Source organism: Stenella coeruleoalba (genome assembly GCF_951394435.1).
Source record: "Stenella coeruleoalba genome assembly, chromosome: 13".
NCBI lineage: Eukaryota > Metazoa > Chordata > Mammalia > Artiodactyla > Delphinidae > Stenella > Stenella coeruleoalba.
Genome location: NC_137159.1, coordinates 30,852,297 through 30,879,712, shown reverse-complemented (window position 1 = coordinate 30,879,712; position 27,416 = coordinate 30,852,297). Strand labels below are relative to the sequence as shown.

The following is a 27,416-nucleotide window of genomic DNA, read 5'->3' as shown; positions in this document are numbered from 1 at the left end:
ACCAATGTGTATATAATTATTATCATTGACATTCCAGCAGAAAAAAACCTCACATTCAAGAAATAGGGAGTTCACTTCCTACCATGAACCTGAGCAGCCTGTGGGGTGGCCTCTGGTAACCCAGCTGCAAGGGGAGGAAGGCCCCATGGGCATCCCTCCTTCCCATGGAGGATGGGGACCAGTGTGGGACTAACTAGTCAGGATTATTCATTCACTCACTTTTTACTGTGCATCTGCTGAGTCCTTACAAATAAAAGCACAACATTTTTTATTTCTGTATTCCGTTTATGGTTTGTTTTCCGCATATGAACTTTGGCTTTTCTAATTTATAAATTCCTATATACTGTGCACCTGGTTAATCAGTCCTCTTTGGGGTTTATGTGTAGGTGGACATTGAGAGGAAAGTTTCACCTTCTACAAAGCAAAACACACCTGAAGTTCCAGGCATGGGGAACCATTTGCTATTCCCTGAACATGTCATGATTTCCATGAAGGCAGTGCTTGGTTCCAGGCTTATAAAAAATCCCAGAGAGGACTTCCCTGCTGGCGCAGTGGTTAAGAATCCGCCTGCCAATGCAGGGGACACAGCTCCGAGCCCTGGTCTGGGAAGATCCCACGTGCTGTGGAGCAACTAAGCCTGTGCCCCACAAATTCTGAGCTCTAGGGCCCACGTGCCGCAACTACTGAAGCCCGCTCGCCTAGAGCCCATGCTCCACAACAAGAGAAGCCACCGCAATGAGAAGCCCGCACACTGCAGCGAAGAGTAGCCCCCGCTCACTGCACCTAAAGAAAGCCCGTGCACAGCAACGAAGACCAAATGAAGCCCCCCCACCAAAAAAAAAAAAAAAAAAAGTCCCGGGGACTGGCTACTGCTGACCCATCAGCGGGAAGCAGGTGGGCATCAGGCTCTGAAGAGACACCTTAACTAATGTGAGGGCATCTTGTGTGATCGGCCTGCCCTACTAACTTTGTTAAGGAAAGCCCTCTAATGGAAAGGCGGTGTGAATATGAAAGGTGTGGGTGGGTTTTGGCATTTTGCTTTGTGTCCAATATTATCTAGTCCCTCTGACAAATGTGGGCCAAGGTACAACAAGTAACCAAAGTTCCATCTTAGTCATAGAGACTTGCACATTTATAGGTAGACAAGTCTCCTTTGCAAACGGTCAGGTGTATCCAGGCAAGGTTAGAGGAGTGTTTTTGATCTTACTTTGAACTTTGTAGTCCCTGTGCCCCACATATGGGGCAAGATTCATAGCATAGCCCCCGCGGCCTGCATTAAAAAAAAAATCACTACACACTTCTCCCTGAGCAATACAGTTTCTGTGCTATCTTTATGGCCAGTTTCTTATAGAATCCGAAGACGAACTATTTTCAAGACTTCAAACGGCATTCCCTACCAATCTGGATGCTGTTTTGATCTTTGCTTTAGTGGCTTTCCAACCATAGGCAACAGATTTGCCTGCAGGAAACGGCTGCAGATGTGGGGAGAATGTGAAGAAAGTGAGAAGCCAGAGGAGGGAGATGTGGCCCCACCCCTGGCATGCCCGCTCCTTGTAGGCTGGCCGGGTTGGCAGCAGCCTGACGAACCACGGGGCACTGTTCGTTTGGGTCCAGGCCAGGGCCACAGCAGAACATTCACCTTATTTGTATTTGCCTCTCACTCTTTAACCCCAAAGTTCTGTTCCACGTGAATGGACTAGAGGCAGGACCCCATTGTTTTTAGAGTCTTCCGTTTATTCTGTATTTGCATGTGGATAGCTGTGGAGATGGGTGAGGAGAATCCGACAAGAGTGTATGGAATGATTCAGAGGAGTAGCTCCTGAAGGGTTGGCGTGTGACTCTTCAGGGAGTCCCTCCGTCCTCCTCTGGTGGCTGGACTGAGGGGCCCCAGCCTCAGTGTAGCTTCTAGGTCAAGGTCCTACCACACTAGTTCAGATCTAGTCTGCAGGAGGAGGAGAATTTGGACAACTGTCCATGAGTATCTTCAGAATAAAATGATAGTGGGCGTTATGGATTTGTGTCCACATTATGGAGTTGTGTCCCCTTCAAATTCACATGTTGAAGTCCTAATCCCCAGTATCTCAGAATGTGACTATATTTGGAGACAGGACCTTTAAAGAGGAGATTAAATTTAGATAAGATCATATGGGTGGGTTCTAATCCAATATGACTGGTGTCCTTATAAGAAGAGATTAGGACAGATGCGCAGAGGAAAGACCACGTGAAGACATAGACGGAAGGCGGCTATCCACAAGCCAAGGAGAGAGGCCTCAGAAGAAACCAACCCTGCTGACACCTCGATATCAGACTTCTAGCCTCCAGAACTGGGAGGAAATACATTTTTATTGTTTAAGCCACCCAGTCGGGGGTATTTGTTATGCGCCCTGGCAAATGAATACACTGGGTCTGGTGCTCCTTATTCTTCTGGCAACTATGAACTGCTCGACCAACTCTAGGTGTTCTGTGGACATTTTTTTCTTTTTTTTTGTTTTGCAGTTCTTAATGAGCACTGAAAGGACATTGTCCCTCTCCCCTATCAAGTTTTACCACAAACTTTGTACCTCACTTTTTTATTCCTTGCAATCTTTTCTTCTTGGTATACTGAGGAAACCTGGACTGGGAGTTAAGAGACTGAAGCACCAGCTCCAGGAACACGGTGATCAAGTGATGTGACCTTGGGGTGGTCATGCCATCTCCTGGGGCCTTGGACTCCTGGCCCATGAAACTGAAGTTGCTCCCAGCTCTGACAGACACTACAGAGAGTCCACCGTTGACCTCATGCTGGCCACCCTGGTGAGTTCTACCTTTTCTCAGGTTGCTTATTTCTCCCATTTGTAAAGTGGCTAGAAAATTAATTCTTGCTAATATCTGCTGGGGAAGCCATCGGAAAAAAATGTCCTCATAGAGTTCGCATGTGGTAGTGAGTGAACATGGAAGCATAGTTCCAATTCTAGGGATTAGACCTGAAATTCGAGAGCTGTAAGTTAAATTCCCAGGGCTACCTCTGACTCACTTTGTTCGATGAGGCAAGTTGATGAACTACCTTTTGTTTCAACATACGCAGTGGTTGAGGTAAAAGCAGATGTTCCTTGAAAATGCGGTGACCACGGAGATGTACAATAGTACAAAATTGGACTAATGGGCTACCAGTCTCGTGAACCTGGCACCTATTCTAGGGACACATTTACCATTTTGGTAGCCTGGCTTGGCTTATGGTTTGGTGTTGAGTCCTGGTGCAAATGAAGTATGGATCTTCCTCCTTTTTCCCCCTCCACGTGCAGGAGCTCAATCCAACCTTGGAACGCTTTGTCAACTTACCTGTTTTTACAGGTACTGGACCCTGTGTGTGTCATTCTGGCACACACCTTGGGCCCATCCTAGGCATTACTCACCTGAAACTGGAGGCCACTAGCCATTTTCCTCATGAGTGCCCAGTGGCTTCATGTTTTCCTGTGCGCCTTCCTTTAATTCTCTTTAGCTCAGACAGCTTCATAAATTAAATACTCCTATGTATTCAGAGCCATGAGGGTACACAGTGGCACATACAAAAGGATTACACGACGCAGTCTGAGACTCCGAGGTGCTTGCAGTTTTCCTGGGAAGATAAGATACTTACATGAAATAATCTGAGAATAGTTAAGATGTAAGAGCTATAGTCTTTCTTGGGCTAAATAGAGGCTCAAATGCTCAAATGGATGATCCAGTCAGTAAGTTCAAAGACTGGTGAGGATGAAGGGAAACTGGAGGTGGCTGCAATGTTCAGGAAAGACTTCAAAGAGATGTGGGACTTGATCTGTTCTTGACACTTTTAAATGGGACAGGTGATACTAGGTTTACATGGGCCTTTCAAGCCCTGGAAGATCAGGAAGAATTCCCTAGACCCTGATAGAAGTGAGACATTGGGTTGAGGGAGACAGCTCTTAGAAGAGGTAAGAATTAGTAGAGAGATGGGGCAGAGATGGAAAGCGGACTTGAAAGAACAGCTTATTTAATTTGGACGTTGTGAGATGGTTTCCAAACAAATGTCCCTCCCCTTTCTCCGTCTCATGCCTTTTTCCGTTTCCAGACCCTGATGTCATGCTTCAGTGCAACCGCAGTTATGTATCTTTTCCTTTCCGCTTGACCTCCCTCAGCTAAAGTACCACTTTCTTGGCACCCAAAATGGAGTGCTCTGCCAGTGGAGCAGATGAGAGATCAATTTTGGACTGTCAGCCCTGATGGAAAGCTTGAGGACTACTGCATGCCTCAGGGAACTGAGGCAGCCACTAGAAAATGGCGTGGGGAGGCTCTTCTGAGGGGGTGGAATTTGGGATGCGTATAAAGCCCTTCTCTAGAAAATGGACCCTGGAAGACCTCGTTCCTTCCTGAATCAGTCGGGACCATGGGACCTCCTAATCTGGAGTCCCAGGCTCATTCCCCTCCAGCGGGACGAGGATGGGGTGGTCTTGGGAGTTTGTGTGACGGGTGACCTGGTGAGGTCTGAGGATCAAATGCCAGAAGCCACAGTACTGTTGTAACTTAAAATATCATCAGGAAGAAATCTGGGTGGGCCTTGGTCCTTCCTGGGTAGAGTAATGGACACATGACCTAATAAGAGTTTCATTAAGATGATTAATGATTATCTCAGGGGACTTAGAAAAGGCACCTTCCCAGAGCTCTGGAACACTCTTGTAAATTATTTCACCTATGCTCATGTCTTCCCAAGACAGGTGAGAGAAGGGAGGGCAGGCCCATAGAGGGAAGAGAACAAGTTGATGAAAAACACAGTTTCCTTTCATTGTGCTGCTTCCACCTGTATTATTCTCGGGTGGTTAAGGGTTGCCGTGGCTGGTCACCACTTTAGTTGTTCTGATCTGATTCTGATAGTACACCAGGAAGAAATGACCTCAGCGACCCCATCAACTCAGAAAGTCAATTTTGCTGTTTACTAACAAATCACTGAATAATTCAGGTCTGACAGGAGAATTTGGGTTAGATGTCTCTCCTGGCAGAGTTTTGACATAGAGAAAAAAAACAGTTCACTTATTTTGTGGCCTTGTGGAGGCAGGATGGCATGGAGGTCAAGAACAGGGGCTTTTGATTCACTTGATTCACGTCTGCGTCCTTTGCTTAACATCTGAATGCCCTAGGCCATACAGCTTCTTCAAGCCGAAGTTTCTTCATCAAGAAAATAAGGATAACAATACAAATCTAATACTTGCTTTAAAAACTTGATGAGGCAATAAATGCATGGCATACGCATGGTGGTCAATCAATAAATGATATGGCCAATAGAAACCGTTATTACTTATAGCTAAGATTTGGATAAAAAATATATTTGGTAGAGTTAATGAGATGGGCCATTTGGCAAAGAAATTCTTTATAATACTTGTTATTAAAAGCAAACAACTAAATATCGAAAACACTGGGTAGAGATATGAGTAGGGTAGATGCCCTTGACCACCCCCTCCCCACGCTGGCCACACCTGGCAATAACCTCTGACCACTGGGCAGCTGACTGAGGCTGGCCACCTGGCTTTCCCCACTCCATGAACAGTAAGAGCACGGTGCCCTTTGTCTTGCTGGTAGCTAATACAGAAGGTCCGAACTAAAGACTATAATACAGGCACTCAAAGAATATTTACTGATTACCTGCCATATGCCAGACACTACTGTAGGAGCTGGGGATCCAGCAGTGAACAATCAATGTCTTTGACCCCATGGAACATACCTGGAAGTACCTACATGCAAACAACTAAATTAACAAGATCATTTCTAGTGGTGATGAGGGCTAAGGGGACATCTCTTCCTCCAGACTCATGTGTTGGAGACTTTGTCATAGCAAAGACTCCTGACAATGTTGAAAGTGGCTTTTAAGGCCACTGGGGCTAATTCCATTGTGCCTACCTATGCACATATGGGACTCCAGGGCAAAACTTCCGACTTCTGAGACACAAAGTCCCCCAGGTCCTCTAAAATACAGAGCACCACTGAGCTGGGAGCGCCTTGGTAAATCCCTTTCCCCGCCTCTGGGGATCATGTTAACAGCACTTATATCCTAAAGGGCCCCTTTGCAATAAAATGTATATGTTTCCACCAAACTCAGTATTTTCCTGTTTCTCCCAGTTGCTCAGGTCTCTGTGCTATTTGAAGTCTTAAAAATGTGTGGAGTCCTTGGGATTACATGTTTCTTAGTCAAATAGAAACATGTTCCCTCTTTTTTTCCTCCAGGCAGAAAAATATCTCTGGAAACATACACCAACCAATGCCAAATGCCTGGGAGTCAGGAAGAGTGATGCCTGCCAAGATTTTAAAGTTGGGTTTTCATCCAAAGTGAAAATTAGGGAGCTGGCTCTCCTGAGATTTGGAGCTGTGACACAGGAAGCTGAGCGGGCCCTGAACTAGATAGAGGTCAGGGGAGCTCAAGTTCTTTGGAAGTTATTAGTCACATGACACTGGGCAAATTTCTGAATATCTCTGGGGCTCCTTATGTGTGAAATAAGACAATTCAAGAGTTGCTATGGGGGCAAAATGAGGTAGTGGCTAGCCTCCAGTGCCTCAGCTGTGAATCAAGCAGCCCAGGAGCAGAGAAGGGGTCAGCTAGAGGGGTGGACAGGTGGGTGCTATTTGGGATGTCAGAATCTTAGAGGCACCTTAGAGTGACCTTCAGAGTGAGCCAGTCTGTGCCAGTATCCATGGGGGGTGACGGAGGTGAGGGCGCTGGGGGGTTCTGAGCAGGGCTCTAGCTCTAGGGCCTAGTTCTAATGTGGGAGGCAAAGCAGGGCGTTAGCCAGCGGGTGAGGGTAAAGGTAGAATGTGCCAGGCTCCCGTGCCAGGGGGCGTGGTTAGTGCATGATAAGCAATGAGTCAGGGCCCAAGCGATATGCGTTGGGGGTCCATTTTAGCCTCCCCAAGGTTATGCTCAGAAACCCAAGGCAGAAGGTGGGTTGTTGGCCTGAGGCCTCCTGTTTGGAACTACAGGGGAGTTTGCAGATTGCAGCTTGTGGCTATGATATTTAAGGCAGTGAGAACAATTTGTCAGCCCACCCTCCTACCTCCTTCACCCACTGCACAGGTGGGCTCCCAAATTGTTCTCACTGCCTTAAATTATTGGGCCACTAATATACTGCCAGGTCTGGTTAAATCAGCTCAGGACCTGGGGCTGTGCTTGCAGGCCCTTAGGAACTGTGGCCAAAGTGGGAACCATGCACATTGATAGGTATGATGTAGAGGACATGACACTAATATGATAATAATAGTTCACATTATTGAGCTCACTCAACGTGCTGAGCACCGTGTTCTGTGCCTTACATGCATCTTCTAATTGAATTGTATTTAATTTTAATCTTCCTAATAATCCTATGGGATATTCCCCATTTTACAGATGGAGAAATGGAGGCAGAGCAAAGTTAAATAACTTGCCCCAGGGTTATGGTGGTGGAGCTGGGATTGCAAACCAACTTTCTCTGACTCCAGAGCCTGTGCTATTCTTATGATTCTACTAACTAATAATAAGAAATAATAACAAAATCACCACAATAATAATAGCAGTGGTGGTTGTAGGGCTCTGCCATGTTTTGTGTAATCCCATCTGGTCCTCACATGACCTGTGACATCGATGTGGTCTCTACTTTACATATGAGAAAAATGGGATCCAAGGAGTGAACTTGCCAAAGGTCACACGGCGGTAAGAGGTACAGCCCAAACTAAAACCCAGGGCAGTCTTACACCGCAGGCTGTCTCCTTAACTCCTGGAGACTGGGCCATGATCTCCTCCTTCCTTGAGAAGCGTGTTCTTGACTTGACAAGCTTGTTTCCAGCAAACTAACAGCACTGGAAGGAAACTAAAGACCTGTGTGTCTAGTCCTGAGACAAGGGTCCTTTTCCTCCCCCTTCTCTCAAGGACCACTGCCTTTGCAACCCTCCTTGCCCCCAACCCAATTAGGGCATTGAAAACCTTTTTGAAAACACACCTGCTCTCTCTCTCTATCTCTCTCTCAGGCTGAAAGTTGGAATTAAAGCAGAAGAGACTTCTGCTGAGAACAAGGAAACCCTTGTCTGTAAGGAGCATAAAATTCTCTGAGTGAGAACTAAGGGAGGGTGTGGAGTGGCTTTCTTGAGGTGTTTGTGAAGAAAGCAGCTAAGGCCAGGGTGACGACAAAGCATCAGTGACTTCAGCCAAGACCTGAGTTCATTTTTCTTCTTAAATATCAAGTTCCCTGATATATTATGGAAAAGGATTGACAAACATCTGACAGGTGTCACCTATCCATTTATTCATTTCTGTGCAAAATCTAGTTTGTGTGTGCATGAGTCAATTTGTTTATTACTCTGTATCTCTTTCAAAGTTTGCCCGCCCAGCCCTCAGGCCACAGTCACAAGGCTGGACAAACTCACCTTCCAAATCCCCATCTAGTCACTAGAACCTTCTCAGGTGGCACCTGTAGATGGGCTGGGTTACACAGAGAAGGACATTCTGTCTTTTTAAAAAAATAATTAATTAATTAATTTTTGGCTGCGTTGGGTCTTCGTGGCTGTGTGCGGGCTTTTTCTAGTCGCGGCGAGCGGGGGCTACTTTCATTGTGGCTCACGGGCTTCAGTAGTTGTGGCGCACGGGCTTCAGTAGTTGTGGTGCATGGGCTTAGATGTTCCGTGGGCATATGGGATCCTCCCAGACCAGGGCTCAAGCTGCTGTCTCCTGCATTGGCAGGTGGATTCTTAACCACTGCGCTACCCATTCTGTCTTTAAAAAGAATGTGGAACAACTTTAGATTGTAACCCAAAGTATAAAATAAATATCTATGAGGCCATCATAACATAAATAATCGATTAAATAAATAAATGGGAGTAAAGAGATAAAAGTCCTGTGCAGAATTCCAAGTAATTTATGTAGATACTCCGCCCTCAGGGACGTAGCTAACAAACATAACGCCTCGTATTAGTTTCCTGTGTCTGTGGTAAAAAAATTACCATAAACTTGGTAACTTAAAACAACAGAAATCTCTTCTCTTCCAGTTGTGGAGGCCAGAAGTCCAAAATCGGGGTCACTGGACCAAAATCAAAGTGTCTGTAGTCTGTGCTTCTTCTGGAGGCTCTAGCGGATAATCCATTCTTTGCATCTTGCAGCTGCTGGTAAACTGCTGGTCGAGTTACTCCAGGCTCTGCTTCTATGGTCACATTGCTTTCTCCACTTCTGTGTCAATCCCCCTCTGCCCCCCTCTTATAAGGACACTTACGATTACAATTAGGATCTATTCAGATAATCCAAGATCATTTCCCCATGTCAATATCTTTAATCACAATTGCAAAATCACTTTTCAATATAAGGTAATAGTCACAAGTTCCGGGGATTAGGATGTGAATATATTGGGTTGGCCAAAAGTTCATTCGGGTTTTTGTACTATCTTACGGAAAAACCCGAACGAACTTTTTGGCCACCCAAATATTTGAGGCCATTATTCAGTCTACTACACTCCCTACTCCTTAAGTGTGAGCCATATATAGGGACTTTCATCCAAAGAGTACAGGATGAAAAGAGGGGAAAAGTATAACTTTACATTGGAGAAAACTGACAAACACTACCTCGGCCAGGTGATCCAGTTCAATATCAACAGTGATAGCTATGTTGATAGTTTGTACCCTTGATAAGATGTGATGAGAATGGCCCTTTATCTCTGTGATCTTCCTTCCCAAATTACATAACCCCAGTCTAATCAAGAGAAAAACATCAGACAAATTCTAATTGAGGCATATTCTATGAAATACCTGGCCTGTATTCTTCAAAACTGTCTAGATCTCCCAAAACCGGGAGAATCTGAGAAACTGTCACAGCTCGGAGCAGCCTAAGGAGACAAGACTTAGAAATGTAATGTGGTATCCTGGAGGGGGTCCTGGAGCAGAAAAATGACATTCAGTAAAAGCTAAGGACATTTAAAGAAAATATGGACTTTAGTTAGTAATAAAATATCAATATTGGTTCTTTAATTGTAACAAATGAACCTTACTAATGTAAGATGTTAATTACAGGGAAAACTGGGCCGGAGGTGTAGGGGAGCTCTGAACTAGCATTGCAATTTTTCTGTAAGGCTACAACTATTCTAAGAAATAAGGTTTGTCTAGGAAAAAAAAGAATGTGGAAGCACAGTAACTGAAAACATGCACAGCCACTGCACAAAAGAGGAAATACACGTATAAGTAATAAGTACATGAACGGAAGCTCAGTATCACCAGCATTGGGGGAAATGCAAAGCCACTCCACCGTGGATTTGCACATCCACTGGATGGGCAAAAATTAGGAAATCTGACAATACCCAGTACTGGAAGACAATTATTTGTCATTCTCTTGTAAAGCTGAATATTTGTGTGTCACACCACAAATTCTGCTCCCAGACATACATCTGAGAGAAACTCTCGTACATGGTCACCGGGAGGTATAAGGCTGTTCACAGCAGCACTAGGTGTAACAGCAAAAAACTGGAAACAACCTGGGCAAACAACCTGAGAAAACGGACAGATAAACTGTGCTGTGTTCACGCAATGGGCTGTCACACAGCAGTGAAAACAGATGGACCTGCATCTATCCCCATGGATACTTACTAGTAAACTACGTCAGGTTAAAAAGCAAGTCCTAGAAGACTTTATATACAATATGATATCTTTTTCTAGAGGTGAAGAGTAAGCAAACTTAGACAATATATTGTTTTGGCCTAAATAGCTATATGATAAAGTATATATATGTAAATAAAGGGATGATAAAACCAATTGAGGCTAGTGCTCACTCCTGGGAGCGGGGTAGGGGAGGAGGGGCATTGGGATGAGAAAGAGCACGTAGGTATATGCAAGTTATTGGTAATGCTTCAGATCTTGGGGTTGGATGGTGTACTCTGGGTGTTCATTGTATAATGTAGTAAATAAAAGAGGGGCATCCATGAACCAATGATAAAGTTATAAATCAATGCTGGACACCACAGATAAACCCCCTCCAAAAAAAATAGAAGATAAATTCTTAAATTTTTTTAATATAATAAAACATAATAAAAGGGGTAAATACAAATTAAATTTTACAAAGTGATAAAAATGAAGCAGGGCGTTACTACTGGTGGAAACACCAGTAAATCAGTAAATGCAGTAGAAAGCCCCTAAACCTACAAATGTATAATATATTCACTTTTCATTGACGACAGACATGGGAAGTCAAATCAGTGGGGATCAGTTGCACTGACGATGCTAGTGTGGCTATGGTTCCCTGCGCTGTGAGAGGGCAAGGTGCCCGTCCCGCCGGATTAGTGTCAGCCGTGAGGGCGGGCTCTGCATGCCAGGGCTGCCACTGTTCCTGCTCTTCAGTGGCACAGATGCCCAGACCATAAACACTCACCCATACACAGAGCTGTCTTCCCAGCGCAAGCTGTCAGTACCAGGCTTGCTGCGGAAGGATGCTAATATCAGCCCGTGTTATTCTCAGCACTTGCCCTCTTCTCGGACGACTAGGCTCTCGTCTTGAGCCCAGGTAATCACTGCACACACCTCTCTCCCTTATGGGGTAGGTGACCATGTTGGTCCTTCTTAGCAGTTGGGACCCTCCAATCAATTAAACTGTTGTAACAGCTTTGAATGTTAAAGGAAAATGGTCAAGGTATTGATATCCCTCTTTCCAGAAAGCTCCTTGAACTTTTGTCAAATTAGCCCCCTTAATCTCTCATAACTTTTAAGTTCCTTTTATTAATGAATGTAGGGGATGGTCAGCCTAATTCTAACTGCTTATAAAACTGAGCCCAGGACTTTGCCAAGCAAAAAATAAAAGTAATCAGATGTACAAATAGATTAAAATCTTCGTCCTTTGTCTCTCCAGAACCATGTGTACCTTCTTGCTTTACAGCTACATAATGGAAAGGGGTCATTCAAGTGATTCTTTCCCAAATGAAAGTCTGCTTACAGATTTCTTGTTATTTCCATTGCTATAAACAGGGAAGATTTTAATATCTTTTAAGTGATCAAACTTCTGGTTAAAAGCAGATACATTAAAGTTTGAAATCACTGGGCACCATCCTACTACAAGGTGAAAGAAGAAAAAAAAAGTCACTATGATAGACTATATTTTCCAAAGACAGCACCACTTTTTTCCACCTTGTAAGTTCCTATTATCACGTGAACTTGAGGGACTTCCCTTGGTGGCGCAGTGGTTAAGAATCCGCCTGCCACTGCAGGGATTGAACATGGGTTCGATCCCTGGTCCGGGAAGATCCCACAAGCCACGGAGCAACTAAGCCCGTGTGCCACAACTACTGAAGCCCACGTGCCTAGAGCCCGAGCTCCACAACAAGAGAAGCCCCCGCTTGCAGCAACTAGAGAAAGCCCACGCGCAGCAATGAAGACCCAACACAGACAAAAATAAATAAATCAATTTACTAATTAAAAAAAATAATGTGAACTTGACACTTCTCCATTGAAAAGTGAGGTCTCTGCTCCATCCCCTTGAGTCTTGGTTGGCCTGTGACTAGGGTGAATGTGAGGCTATGCGATGAGCAAAACTCAGTCACAAAAGCAGACATAGCTTTGGCTGGCTTTCTTCGGGACGCTTACCCTGGGGAGCCAGTCACCATGTTGTAAGGAAACTAAGCCGCCACAAGAAGAGGCCATGGTCGTAAGGTGTTCTGGTCACAGTCCCAGCTAAAGATCCAGCTGGCAACAACAGCCCGACATGTGCGTGAACAAGCCTTCGGATTATGCCAGCCTCCAGCCTTTGAACCATCCCAGCTGACACTGAGTGGAGCAGAGAATTGTCTCTGCTGAACTCTGCCCAAATTGCAGACTTGCAAGCAAAATAAAAGTTTTCCAAAAAAATTTTTTTTATTGAAGTGTTGTGTTATTTTCTGGTGTACAGCAAAGTGATTCAGATATATGTGTATATATATATATTTTATATTCTTTTCCATTATGGCTTATAACAGCATACTGAATATAGCTCCCTGTGCTATAGAGTAGGACTTTGGTGTGTATCTATTTTAAAATAAATATTGTTTCAAGCCACTGAGTTTTAGGGTGGTTAGTTATGCTTCAACAGATCATCAGAACGTGTATCCTTACACAACCATGCTAACATTTTGGACCATTTCCTAGCAGTTTTCCAGGAAATCTTTTCAAGAGGGTGGCTCATATTTTGATAAGCAAGGAGCTAGAGCAGGTGTCCTCCTTACACCAAGTCACTTCTCGCTCCTCCCTAAAATAAACAAAAGTCAATCAGCCAACTAATGAACTACCGAAACGAATCACATGCTTGACAGTTGGTGCCATCTTGCCGCCCCACCTGTTGTCCCTCCTCATAGCTGAGATTCCCTTCCTTTACTGACGACTTCAGCAGCATTTTCCTCTCCATCTCTACCTTTGTCATCATTGGTGACTTTAACACCTACTTGCATGATCCAACCAACACCTTCCTGCAACCCATCTCAGCCTAGATCACACTGTTTACACCCTAGATCACACTGTCGCCGGTAACTTCTGGCGTCTCTAAATTTTGGTTTCGAGGATTCCCTCCTCTGAGAATGCTCTACTCTTCTTCTGGCTCCCTGACTTTGGTACCCACACTGCAGAATTCCCTGATCTCTTTGGGACTGCACATCCATTGACCCTATGCCTCTGTCATTATTCCTCTCTCTCCCTTTGGCCACACTTACTTTCTTGTCTAGTCCAGAATCCATAGTTTATCATAATCACTCCCTCTTTCCCCCGTTACATTTTCTTGGAACAATCACAGCTATAGTTGAACCCAGTTATTCACGTTGTTGCAGCTGAAGGTAGCTGGGAAAAATCACACAACAGGGCTATTTTCTCCCATTTAAATGTCATGATCCCTTATCTTAAATGGGCATTCACCACAGCCCAGATGTTTCCCTAGTAAGTTTGCTTTTCAACTCACCAAAGCTGTTATTTCAGACTATCTTTTCTTAAAGCTACTATATGTCTTCCTCTGCCCCCCTCAGTGATAAACCTTACCTCATAATTCAAAGAGAATTGAAGGATTTGGGCAGACATAGCTACATATTCCCACCATCCGGTCTACAAGCCTCTCCACACCTGTACCCACATTTTCCATCTTCCCTCTTAACAGAGAGGGAAATCTGTCCACTTTTGCCCAGATCCCTCCCCTTCTCAACAACTTCATTCCTGTGGTTAACTCATCTTCCTTCAGGCATCCATCTTCTCTCTCCTGGATCCATTTCCTTACATACAAACATGCTGTAATAGCTCCGATCTTAAAACAAAACAGAATAAATTCATTTTTGACCCTTCCTCCTCCTGCCATCCTGATTCTTTGCTCCCTCTCACTGAAAACCTTGTGGAGAGGTGTCTTCGCCCTGTGCTGTCACTTGGTCACCTTGCATTTGTTCCTCAGCCTGCTCCTCTGTGGATTCTACCTTTACTGCTCCACTGAAGTAGCTCTGCCCAGGTCACTGGTGACTTCCATGCTGCCAATGCAATGGCTACTTCCCTGTCCCTCTCTAACTGGACTGCTTAGCAGCATCCAACAGGTTTATTCTCCCTACTCCTGCTACAAACAGTCGCCCCTTTTAGCTTCCTCAGATCTGCCCTCTTCTGGTTTGCTTTCAGCCTTCCTGGCAACCCCTTCCCAGACCCCTCGGTCTCATCCGCATATTTACCCAGTGTCACCAATAGGCTGATGACTCCCTAATTTATATCTTCAGCTTTGACCTCATCACTGAACTCCGGATTCAAATATACAAACACATACAAGATGTCTTCACCAAGATACCTATAAGCCATTGCAAACGTTAACTTTCCCAAACAGAACTAAGGACTTCTCGCCAGACTGATTCTTCTGCAGTGTTTCCTACCTTGGTAAATAGCATCACCATCCCACGGAGTTGCTCAGATCGAAAATCTAGGCGTCATTCTGGATTCATCCCTTTCCCCTCATCCCTCTATCTCTAAACAACCAGGAAACCCTGTCAGCGTTAACTTCACGGCACGTTTCAGCTATGGCGCCGAGCTCTACCTCTACCGTATCATCCTTGTCTAGCCATCATCTCTTATCTGGACATCTGCAATGGATTTCTAGCAGGACTTTCCAATTTCACTCTTATTTTCCTTCAATCTTTTTTACAATTGTCACAGTGTTTTATAAAAAAGGTAAATCATCACGTCATTCCACTGCCTGAAATCCTTTAATGCTTTCCCATTGACTTAGAAAAAAGATACAAAGTCCAGTAGGGGCTGTAAGGCCTGATACCAACTGGTCCCTGCCTATGAAGCCACTCCCATCCTGTACTAGCGCCCCTACCCGTGCTGCTGCTACTTCCATCTTTTCTTCTCTCAGTTTCTTGAATATTTCATTCCATTGTCATCATGTCAGGGTCTCATCACATTGCTGTCTTCCTGTTTACTTATTTTCACCTTTCTCAAACTGTAATTATCGCATTTATTGCTTTATTTACTTGTTTTTGGTTTATTTCTCTCCTCTGAATATATCCAAGTGGGTAGGGATCTTTACGTTTTGCTCACTTCTGTATTCCCAACGTCCAGGACTATGACCGGAACGTGGAGGGCTCTCAACAAATATTCGTTAAGATTCATTTGAATGAGTGAATAAACGAATGTGCACTGGGGTCTCAAATATAGCTAATAATAATATCAACTCAAATCTATCGATCCCTTTTGTATGCCAGGCTCTGTGCATTCTATCTTGCTGTCACATTTAATCCTCACTACAACTCGATGAGGTGGGAACTGCTATCATATGCATTTGACAGGTGAGGCGATTGACTTAGAGAAGTTACGCGATGTGACCAATCTTTGTAGCTGTTAAGTGGTAGGTCCTGGGTTCAAACTCAGACCCTTCTGACTCCAGAGCTCAAAGGTACTGCCTCTCAGCAGCAACCCTGAGGTTCACACTCTAATCATGGCTGGTAGGGGAAGCACATGGAGCCATTTTCAGAAAATCCACTTCAAAGAGTAGCCAGGGGAACTTCTGGGGGAGCTTAACAACAATAACGGGTATGAAAAAGAACACAAATAAACAAAAACAGACCCTCCTCCCCAACAGCAATTTTTATTTCCCTTTCTGGTGTTCTCTGCTGCTGGTCTGGCTGGGAATGGGAGCAGAGCCGCAGAGAAGGGCAGGAGAGATGGAAGCCTTGGGCAGTTGGTGAGGGCTGTGGGTGGGTGTGGCAGGAACTCTCTGGCCCCATCCATTACATTGATCTCTAAGTTCTAGAGCCTGCATTTCTGAAGTTTTTCTAGGATTTGGCTTCTCTCTGTACTCCATCTACAGCAGTAGTTCAGAAGCTTATCACATCTCATTCTGAACAACTGGCATGCTCCTTGTTCCTGCTGCCTTCCAGAATTCAGCATCACACCCAGCCAGGGCTTTCTTCTGAAGCTCTCCTGAAAAGCTCTGCTGGTTTCCTCTGGTCCTGGTGACCCACCATCCCCAAGCAGCCCCAGCTCCCTTCTCAAGCCTCCACTCCTGCCCCACCCCCCTCTTGGCAGCCCTCTCCCCTGCTACCTCACACCCATCTTATTCTCTTTGCAGCCACCATATCTCTATTAATGCTCTATCCTCCTCACAAAATGCCTTCTTTCAACTGAGAAGGAATTCTCCAAGACCAGCCCAAGCATATCTTCCCCTTTGAGAGACGGTCATTTCCCCGCTCAGAGTCCTGGAGGCCTCCTACGGAGCAGCCCGTCAGCATTGTAGGGCACTGGCTTAATTTGGTTGAATCTTCCCTAGTCTCTGGGCTCCCTTGGGATGCTGACTCATCATCGTATTCTTTCTTTTTAAATTTAACTTTTATTTTATATTGGAGTAGAGTTGATTTACAATGTTGTGTTAGTTTCAGGTGTACAGCTAAATGATTCAGTTATACATGTACGTATATACATTCCTTTTCGGATTCTTTTCCCATACAGGTTATTATAGAATACTGAGTAGAGTTCCCTGTCCTATACAGTAGGCCCTTGTTGAGTATCTGTTTTATATATAGTAGTGTGTTTCTGTTAATCCCAATCTCCTAATTTATCCTCCCTCATCATGTATTCTTAAAGTCTATAGTTTCTGGTAGTGTTGGTGCTTAGTAAGTACATGTTGAGTGAGTGACTGAAGGAAAGAAAGCATGTGGTTTGTTTTCTTCAACTGCATGCCAAGGAGAAGGGACATCTCTGGTGCCGGGGAGGAAAATGCACGTCTACACCGTCCCTGAGTGAGGCAGACATCAGGCTCCTATTTGCAAACTCTCAGGTAAAGGAAAGCAAGCCAGTGTGTGGCAGTCAGGGTGAGACACTGTTTTCTCTGTCAACAGTTGGCATGAGATACAGGAGAGCTCTGGTGATGAGGGTTCCTCCGCCTGGGAAACCTCAGGAACGCACCTGTACACAGGTGAGGTCATTTGACTGTACACCTGTGAAAATGAACGGTAGGGGTTAACCACAGTTGGCTTTTCCACCTCTTCTTGCCCTGCTCCACCCCAGCATGGTGCTCGTGTCCTGTTCCCAAAACACCTGCCTGAGGGTGGGTAATGGTGTTTGCTTAGAGAAAGCTCCAGAAACTAGGCCTGACTTTGGCAAACAAGCCTCTAGCAGGGGTTCTCAAACTTGACTGCACTGGGCAATCACCTGGGAGCTTTTGAAGGACACATATGCCTGGGTCCATCCCCAGAGGTTTTCGTTTAATTGGTCCTGGTGTGGCCCAAGACTGGTATTTTTAAAAAGCTCCTCAGGTGATTCTAATGTGCAACCTGTCTGAGAAACCTGTTCTAAATGGATTAGACAGAATGTTCCTTTCTTGCTCAGATGGGAGGAAGGCCTTTTCTGGAAGTGGACTGAGGTCTGGCTGCTCAGAGGCTCCGGTTTGACCGCCCGATGCCTGGAGGCCTCAGTAGGACTTTTACTGCAAGACAGGGGTCGGCACACTTTAACTGCAAAGGGTCAGATAGTAACTATGTTAGGTTTCACGGGCCATTTGGTCTGTATCGTAGCTACTTTAAGTCTGCTGCTGTAGTGTGAAAGCAGCCACACACAATATGTAAATGAACGAGCACAGCTGTGTTCCAAAAAACTTCATTTATGGACACTGAAATGTGAATTTCATACCTTTTTCTCGTTTAAAATTTTTTCAGCCATTTAAAAATGTAAAAAACATTCTTAACTTGTGTACCAGATACAAAAAGGTGGTCTGTTTCCAAGAGATGAGTGGCAGCCATCCTTCACAGCTTGATAAATGACAAAGGCCTCCCCGCCCCTCCCCCTCCCTGGGCCTTCCTATCTTTCCATTGACAATGGTTGGCAACCAGCTCTCACCACGAGGAGTGTCAGTTAAGATGGGATTGCTACTTTAGTTACTGCCGCACTTAATCTAGAACAAAAGATAAAGTAAGCCTTAGGTTTTTAGCTCTTTGAGTCACAAATTTTCTCCAAGGAGCTGAGCGCTCTGTAGCAAGAACTGTGAACAAACACCATGGCTTATGGCATCCTCGGAAGGAGGAAGGAGGAAGCAGCAAGAGAGAAACTTTAAATACTCTATGAGAGAGTAACTAGGGTTTCGTTGTCTCATTTAGTTAGTCCTACTTCCCTAACCGGATGTAGCGTTTGGAGCAGACGCTGTTGGATGCTGCCCATGTCCTACTTTCTGCTGTTCACCTTCCATGTCCTCAGAGGGGCCCCGTGTCCAGCTCCATAGAGTAAACCATGAATGGTCTAAGTCAAGAAATAGATGCAGAAAAAACAGTTCCTCTTCTCCTTCCGGTCATTATCCCGTGTGCCTGTTGATGCCTGGAACTGTGGGACCATGAGGAGAGTTAGTCTGGCCAGGACACACTGAGGATGGTAGAGCAGAATGGGGGCAGTGACTTGGATCCTTGATGACATTGTTGAGCCATTGGATGAACCGACTCTGGAGCTGCCCTCCTCTGGATCCTTTGCTATGTGCACTAAATTTCCCTATTGTTTAAAGTCATTTTAAATTGGGGTTTCTGTTTCTTACAGCTAAAAACATTAAAACTCATAGAGAGGTCTGGAAAGAAACATCCTTCACAGCATCCAATACTGGGCACGTAATAGGTTCCTAGTTGATTGACTAAGGGAACAATTTAAAATACGTGCATCCAATTAGTATCTAGCAAAGAGGATTTTATAAAGAAGCCCCTATGTAAAAGGGTTGCCTCTTCCAGTGTCTCGGGCAGGGTAGACTTCTCTAGTTTACTTGAAGTCTCATTGACCTGTAACAATAACCAGGAGACTCAAGGCCCCTTTCAGCTGAAGAACATACAGCCCAGGAACTGACTTTTCCCACCCGGGCCGGTAACCAAGGCTTTGATGATGAACCCAGCATCTTCTGCGAATCCCATAACGCTGAGAGAAGGACTAATAAAATCAACAGGGAATGAGTCAATCAGATATTTGCAAAGTCACCTTTGTAACATTGGGCTCTATTTCATAGTTTGAGATGCAAATAATATCCTCCTTTCCTGTTCCAATTACTTTGGCTGCTCAACAAATTACTTCAAAACCTAGTGATGTAAGACAATCATTTATTATGCTCCCACATGCTGTGAGTCAGGGATTCAGACAACACAGCGGGAAAGCCTTACCTCACTGGGGCAGCTTGAAGCCTGGGGCGAGAATTATTTGAAACATCAGTCACTCACAGGTCTGGTGGTTGATGCTGGGTAGATTGAAAGATCTGAGGGTTCAATAACCTCTGTATATCTCTATATGGTCTCTCTATCTGGTCTTTTCAGTAGGGCAGCTTCAGGGTAGCTGGACTAATTACATGTCGGCTCAGGATTCCCCAGGTGCAGGGGGAGAGAGAGCTAGATGGAAATCACATTGACTTTTATGAACCAGCCTCAAAAGTTATGCAGCATCACATCCCCCCCCCCCAACCCCCGCTCTCCATTCTGTCGCTTAAGGAGCACAAAGGTCTGCTCAAGTCCAAGGGGGAGGGAATATAGACTTTACTATTGTTGAAGGAGTGGCAACATTACATTACATTACATTGTAAGAAGAAGATGTGGGGTGGGGTATAACTGGTTCATGCTCCAGCCTAAATGTTTACCATCTCTCGAGGGCCTATAGGGATTCCAGGATGTGAAGGCAAACGGATTTGAAGTGCCCTGTAGCTGAAACCCCTGCCAGCTGGGGCCCAGGGTGTGTAGAATAGTTATAGTGCCTGCCCTTAGGTTGGTCTCTTCCCAAAGGAGCTTGGATGGGTCCTTGATAATTTACTGAGAAAGTTCCTTAGGGTTCCTGCCTCAGAGAAAGAGATGCAGATCTGTGTGGCTCAAGGGAGCTCAGCCTGGAGTCAGGCCTGGAATCAGGAAGCCTTGATGCTTGGTAACTGGAATCTCCTACCTTTGAGTTGTTGCCACAGATTTGAGTGGTTGTTAAGAGACCAAGAAAAATGAATCAACAGGCTGATGCTGTCTGGGCATGGATTTTTTTTTTTTTTTTAATTTATTTATTTATGGCTGTGTTGGGTCTTCGCTTCTGTGCGAGGGCTTTCTCTAGTTGCGGCGAGCGGGGGCCACTCTTCATCGCGGTGCGCGGGCCTCTCACTATCGCGGCCTCTCTTGTTGTGGAACACAGGCTCCAGACACGCAGGCTCAGTAGTTGTGGCTCACGGGCCTAGTTGCTCCGCGGCATGTGGGATCTTCCCAAACCAGGGCTCGAACCCCTGTCCCCTGCATTGGCAGGCAGATTCTCAACCACTGTGCCACCAGGGAAGCCCTGGGCATGGATTTTTACAGTGTATGAAGCACTTCAAGCTACATGTTTTATTGACATAATTTGAAAAAGAATTTGAAGTTCATTTCAGCTCAGTAAGCAAACAAGCAGTTACTAGAAGTATACAGAGATGAGAGGAAGAGACAACTGACAAGTGGAGGATGCTGAGTGCTGGTGGGGATGCTGGGGTGAGGGTGCGGCTGGAACAAGGATGGTAAGGCTGGTGGAGAAGGCGGGGAGCTGTCCCAGCATGCTCTTAGGAGGTGAGTGTGGAAACTGACCCTGCTTCCCCCAGGGAGCGGAGAGCAGAAATGCAAACAGAGTATGCCCAAGTCAAGACTACATGCTGGAGCGAAACAACTGTGTGTCTTTCGAGGAGGAATGTTCTTTCATCAGCATCCCTTAGTTGCAATGAACCCAAACCCTTTTCCTACAACTTAAGCATTGCTGCATGAAACCAGCATCACCAAAAATCAGGGACTGGTAACAAGAAAGTTTTCCATGTTGCTGGGAATTATAATACTGGAAAAAAGAAGCTAGCAGTGTAAATGGAGAGTGAATTCCCAAAGGTAAAAAAGGTAAATAAATTAACTGGATGTGGAAGACCTAATTCGTCTCAAGAGGGAGTGATGCTTGGGCTCAGTTAAACGGGAGAGTAAGCCATGGCTGGACGTTCTGGAAACCAGGCCCAAAGGCACTGTTTACAATGTGTTAAATAGGAAGGTCCCTAAATGAGGGACCTTGAACTGAATACGTTCGGAGAATTTGAAGGAAGGTATCATTTCAAGACTGGCAGAGCTAGTCTCCTGTAAGAGTCAAGGACTAGGCCCCTGGGAATAAAGCCCTGAAACAGGAAGAGCCAGTGAGCCTACGAGGGTTCCAGCCAGAGCAGCCATAGTCTGGGGTCCGAGGTCACCCAGAGACTCTGACCCAGAGGACAGGAGGGTGTGTCTCTGGATTTTGGTACCTCAGGTTGGGGTGCAGTCCCTCGCGCACTTGAGTATCATCAAAATCCTCTTCAGTCAGGATGGCTGATCCCAAGGAACTCAAAAGAACAGGACTGATGCCCCCTCATGACAGCGAGGGTCCCTGGGAGGTAAGTGATCACTGAGAGCTCTGTAGGAGGAAAAAAGATTGCCTGGAACCAGAAAGGCAGCTGAGGAGGGTTAAGTGATTGTCTAGTTAGGGAGAGTTCATCTCCATTATTGTGATCTCAAGCTGGGATGGCTTGAAAAACATGGACCAAGTTATACATACATACTATTCATTGACTTGTGTAAATGCACATATAGTTACTGATATGTGTAATTCTAGGTAATTTCTTTCTGAATTCAGAGAAAAGTCCTGCGTGACAGTGTGCTAACTACACCCTGTGCTGTAGCGGCAGGAGTCCAGAAGGGAGTGAGACGTCTTGTGTGTGCCCTGCCTTTCGTCCTGAACATCCTATTAGAAAGTTTCAGGTTTTTAATCTTTAAGGTCTTGCCTGATGAAACTCAGGGTCAGTGTGAGAAATCCGAAGTTTCCAAGTGTATCCCTGCCATCTTCAACTTTGAAGACCTCCACTATAAAAATTATAAAAATCTTCTCTCTTAAATATTCTAATTTGGTTTATTTCATTTGAGTGTTTGTAATTGCCTTTCTATTTAAATGATCCATATTTGCTTTTTAAATGTGAAAGAGACTTTTGATACCTGAGAAAACTTCTAAGACCCTATTCCCATAGAATACTCCAGAGAAGGCATCAGCAAGGGTAAAGAACCGCCGGTGTGTGGGTTTTCATTTAGCTTGGATCCAGTGGGAAACGCCAACTGTCCCTAGAAAGCAGCCCTGGGTTCTGGGCCAAACTCCAGGTACAGGAGGAGAAGATGCTCTGTCCATTGGAGTTGGCCAGTGCCTGGTTCTGGGCCCTGAAAGATGATTCTGTGAGGTTCTGTCTTGAAGGCTGTGAAAAATAAAGGTCATCTTGACACTGGGGGGAGCTTAGAGAGAGGACACAGGGCTGAGGAATAAGCAAAGGAGGTATCAGTAGGTTTCTCAGTGGTCAAGTGTAGGGAAGCTCTTTTTTTTTTTTTTTTTTTTGCGGTATGCGGGCCTCTCACTGTTGTGGCCTCTCCCGTTGCGGAGCACAGGCTCCGGACGCGCAGGCTCAGCGGCCATGGCTCACGGGCCCAGCCGCTCCGCAGCATGTGGGATCTTCCCGGACCGGGGCACGAACCCGTGTCCCTTGCATCGGCAGGCGGACTCCCAACCACTGCACCACCAGGGAAGCCCGGAAGCCCTTTTTTTAAAAAAAGATTTTTTATAAATTCCCATGAAAAGGTAATACCCAGTTACATCTGTGTATGTATATAAATATTTTACAGAATTCCAACAATATAAAAGAATGGAGTGCTTCATATGTCCCAGCTGTTTTTCTCGGTGCATCACATGTTAACTCTCCACCACGTAAAAGCTGTGTGACCTTGAGCAAGTTACTTCATCTCCTGGTGCCTGTTTCCATACCTGTAAAATGGGAGTAGTAATAGTAGGTCCCTTATAGGGTGGATGCAAGGATTAAAAAGTAATGGCTACCATTTATTGACTTTATTGACTTCTTACCACATGGCAGTTATGATTCTAAGTGCTCCATATGGATAAGCTCATTTAAAAATTTTGTGTGTAAATAAATATTTATTTTATGAACGTAGAATTGTACAGTATGTACTATTTTGTAATCTGCTTGAATTACACTGAATAAAACAACTGCATTCAATAAAACAGTTGAGGTATTTTGGCTGTGTCCTTACATATCCTTATCGCTTATCATTTTAATGACTTCACAGAATACCATAATATTGATACTATAATTTACTCAACCAGTTCTCTTTTGATGGACATATATGTAGTTTCCAGCTTTCATCTATTAAAAACATTTTGATGAACAATGCTATAGTTAAAATTTCTCCCATATTCATGATGATTTCTTCAGAATAACTTTCTAGAAGTGGAATAGCTGAATATGCATTTAAACAATGTCTATGCCTTTCAGGCAAGCTGTGTCCATTTGCGTTTCTACCAGCAGTTTGGGGGAGAACCTGGTGCTCCCCACTCTCCACTCTCACACCATGGGTGGCCTTCTGCCTAAAATCCTCAATTTGATGGTGGAACATGAGTGTCTCCCTGTCATATCGATACACACTTCTTCAGTTTTTGGAGACGTTGCTCTTCACTTGAGTTGATCTTCACTCTGTAGTTATATTTTCATGTGCCTCCTATACCATTTTCTCAGGATAAATTCCTAGAAGTGAAATTGCCGAGTCAAAGGAAATAGCTTTTTTTTTTTTTTTTTTTTTTGCGTACGCGGGCCTCTCACTGCCGTGGCCTCTCCCGTTACGGAGCACAGGCTCCGAATGCGCAGGCTCAGCGGCCATGGCTCACGGGCGCAGCCGCTCCGCGGCATGTGGGATCTTCCCAGAACAGGGCACGAACCCGTGTCCCCTGCATCGGCAGGCGGACTCTCAACCACTGCGCCACCAGGGAAGCCCGGAAATAGCTATTTTTTATGGCTTTTATTATGGTGCCCAATTGCTCACCAACAAGATTGTGCCAAATTACTTTGTCCTGTAGAGTAGGGGGCTACTAATTTCCCCACAGCCTATTTCCTTGAGATGATTTACTCTCACATCTAATTTTTGTATGTACCTGGGTCTGTTTCTGGACGTTTCTACCCTGTTTTGCTGATTTGTTTCTCTACCATCCACGTTGTTTTCAATCTTTTAGTTTTGTAGGCTATTTTAATACCTGATAGGGCCAGGACTAAATGAATCTCATTTTCAAATATTTCATTGTTATTTATCTCTGTTATTTTCCAGCTGAACTTCCAAATCATGACGTCAAGTTTCAAGAACTGGTATCAAAACAAACTTACAAATTATTTTGAAGGAATTGACATCCTTCCAAAAATGCATCTTCCCGTCCTGAGCAGCACTTCCAGTATGCTGTATTTTCTTGATTATAAGACACCACCAAGTAGGAGCCGCATCATTAATTTGATAACAGATTTTTGAAAACCAAAACATTATGTTCCATTCAGAATTTAATGATTCTTCTAAATCGCTCTTATCCAGGGACAGTAATCACAGTGACGGGCTCCCTCCCTCTCCCCACTCCCCAGCTTAAGCAATCAGGAAATTTATTATCTTACATATTTGGAAGTTCTGAGGTCAAACAAGCTTCAGGGCTGGTTGATTCAGCTAGTCAACAACATCATCAAGGTCGCAGCTTGTGTCCAGTTTTCTGCTCTGCCTTTCTGACTGGACTGGCGCCCCCTTCGGGCTGCTGGATGGAGCAGTTCCAGCATTGCATCCAGAAATAGCAATGTCCAGAAAGAAAGGGGCTGTCTCAGTCTTTTTCTTAGGAAGGAGGAATCTTCCTAGAAGCCCCACAGCTTTTTTCCTTTCTCATTGCAAGAACAGGGTCACCAGCCCATGCTGAAACCAATCTCTGTCTAGGGATGGGGCACCATAATTGTTTAAGGCCAAACAGAATGTACCCTCGAGGCGCTGGTGGTGGTTGTTCTTCATGATTGGAGATCTTGGACCTTGAGGACTAAGAAAATAAATGTGAAGGGCAACAAAGAATACCTGCCTGTGAGTTAACTTGCGTAATCGAGTTAAACTCTGTTTTGTTGAGTTAATATTATTGGAAATTAAAAATGTCTTTTGAAAATCAGCTGGGAGCGTTTGACAGATACATGTTCAGCACAGATAATTCTCCACAACAGGCATGACTTGACCCCTCCAATCTCTCCTAGCTTTGAAAATTCTAGAATCGATTCTGAGGGACTCTTTAACTGAGCTGCTCTGTATGTGACAGGAAAAGTTCTGTGTAACACAGCTTTCTGCTTCAGAGCTTCATCATAATGTGATCTTCTTTTCAAAGGGATTTAAATTGGTAATTAGGGATAGCAATTTAAGTTAAAAGAGTGAATGGCACTAAAAATGTAAATATTCAACTGACACAAGAATCAGATGAACAAATACTTCTATGCGTGGATTATTTCCCACGTGGAAGGCTAAGCATTTTAATTTATTTCTGTGCCTGGTGGCTGGTTAAGTTTCTTTTGACATTGATTTTAAGATATATCTTGATTTCCATAATAGTAAAATGTGAAAAATTCTGCTTCTTAGAAAAGAGGCAGTAGAAGAGAATGGTGGTTTATAGACCATAATATGTTGGGTCACAGAACTAAGCTTAAAGTCTGTCTTAATAGTAATTGACTGAAAGTAATAGGATGCAATTTACTAGGGTAAAATGTTAAGCTATTCACTTCATTAAAAAAAATCAGAATGATGTAGGGGATAACTCTTAGCAACAGTGCAGTGGGAAAAGATCTGAGGGATTTTGATAACATCAGGTTCAATATAAGCTATCTAACGTAGTGGATAGTAGTAGGACAATATTTTCAGATATTGATATATTTTCTTCACACTGCGCATTCCCCTTTCCCTTATCTACATTTAGGCAAGCAATTTTCCAGAGAACCTAATCCTTTAGGAGAACTCAGTCTAAGGAATTCAAAGGAAGAAGGAGGATTCAGGGCAGAGTCATGGGAAATTGCTCTCCTCTCCCAAGCTGGAGATTTTTCCGAACTGACGGGGGGCAGAAGACGGAGAGAGTCAATCAGGAAATGTCCGGATCCTAGAGAATGACTGTGTGGGGACTCCAGGCACACGGGCCTTTAGGTAGCCTCAAAAAAAGGATCTCTTGTCTTGTGTGTGGCACGGTCCCAGCAGGCAGTCCCTGGATCCAAAGGACCCTGGGAACAGGGGACAGTGAACCTTTCAGGGGAAACCTGTGGGGACAGATGGCTGATGACCAATGGGACCCTCCACTCCTACCTCAGAGATACCATGGCACTGACTGCATAAAATCCTGAAACTCTGACATAATCCTGGGGAAGAATGCACCAGGGATAACCAAGCTAAATTTTCTGCCATCCTGTTGGGAAGGAGGCAAGGAATCAGTTACAAAGTTATAGTATATGTATAACTGGATCTCTTACCGAATGCCTGAAACTAACACAACATTGTAAATCAACTCTTCTCCAATAAAACTAAAATGTAAATAAATAAAGAAAATAAAGAAAGGGATATTTCTTGCACATTCGAGTTTGGCAACTGAGATACCTACAGTTCCTAATCTTGGGCTGAACTGACAGCAGCAGCTATGATGTAACCCATTGTCCTCTGCACCCGGACACTGTATTTTGTTCCAGGGGCCTGGGTTTTAAGTAAGTGAGACAAGGGAATGCCTCCGTCCTCCAGGGCGTGCTCAAGTTTCCCTCTCCCACCGCAGGCGTTCCCCCTGGGATGTGGATCAAGGGCAAGGAACTTACAGGGCCTTCCTGCTAGGACCTTGGCCTCTCTTTAGATGAAGCTTGTTCTTCTCTTGTGGGATCTGCGTGCAAAGATGCTCCAGCAGCTGCTGCCAGCGTGGGAAGCTGGGAAGCCTGAGGTGGATCAGTTCTACTTTGACCTTAAGAGAGAGCCCTCTGTTTTCCTCTCTTTCTCTCTGGAAGGGACTGAGTTTAAGAGGCAGGTCTTGGGAGTCACCTCCATTTTGTTTTAAAACTGGGCCTTAGGCTCATAGCTGGAGCCTTACAGCTGTACACAGTCCTGTCCAGCTCACAAGGAGACCAGCTGGAGCTTGGGGAAAAGTCT

General features: G+C 44.7%; 1 long non-coding RNA gene across 1 annotated transcript; it reads left to right on the top strand.

Annotated features, from left to right (window-relative positions):
• Positions 1 to 392: 392 nt before the first annotated feature.
• On the top strand, positions 393 to 26,917 carry LOC307196486. Its single transcript, XR_013831156.1, has 3 exons — positions 393 to 2,793; positions 24,567 to 25,343; positions 26,218 to 26,917. It is a non-coding gene; the product is annotated as an uncharacterized lncRNA (long non-coding RNA).
• Positions 26,918 to 27,416: the final 499 nt, after the last annotated feature.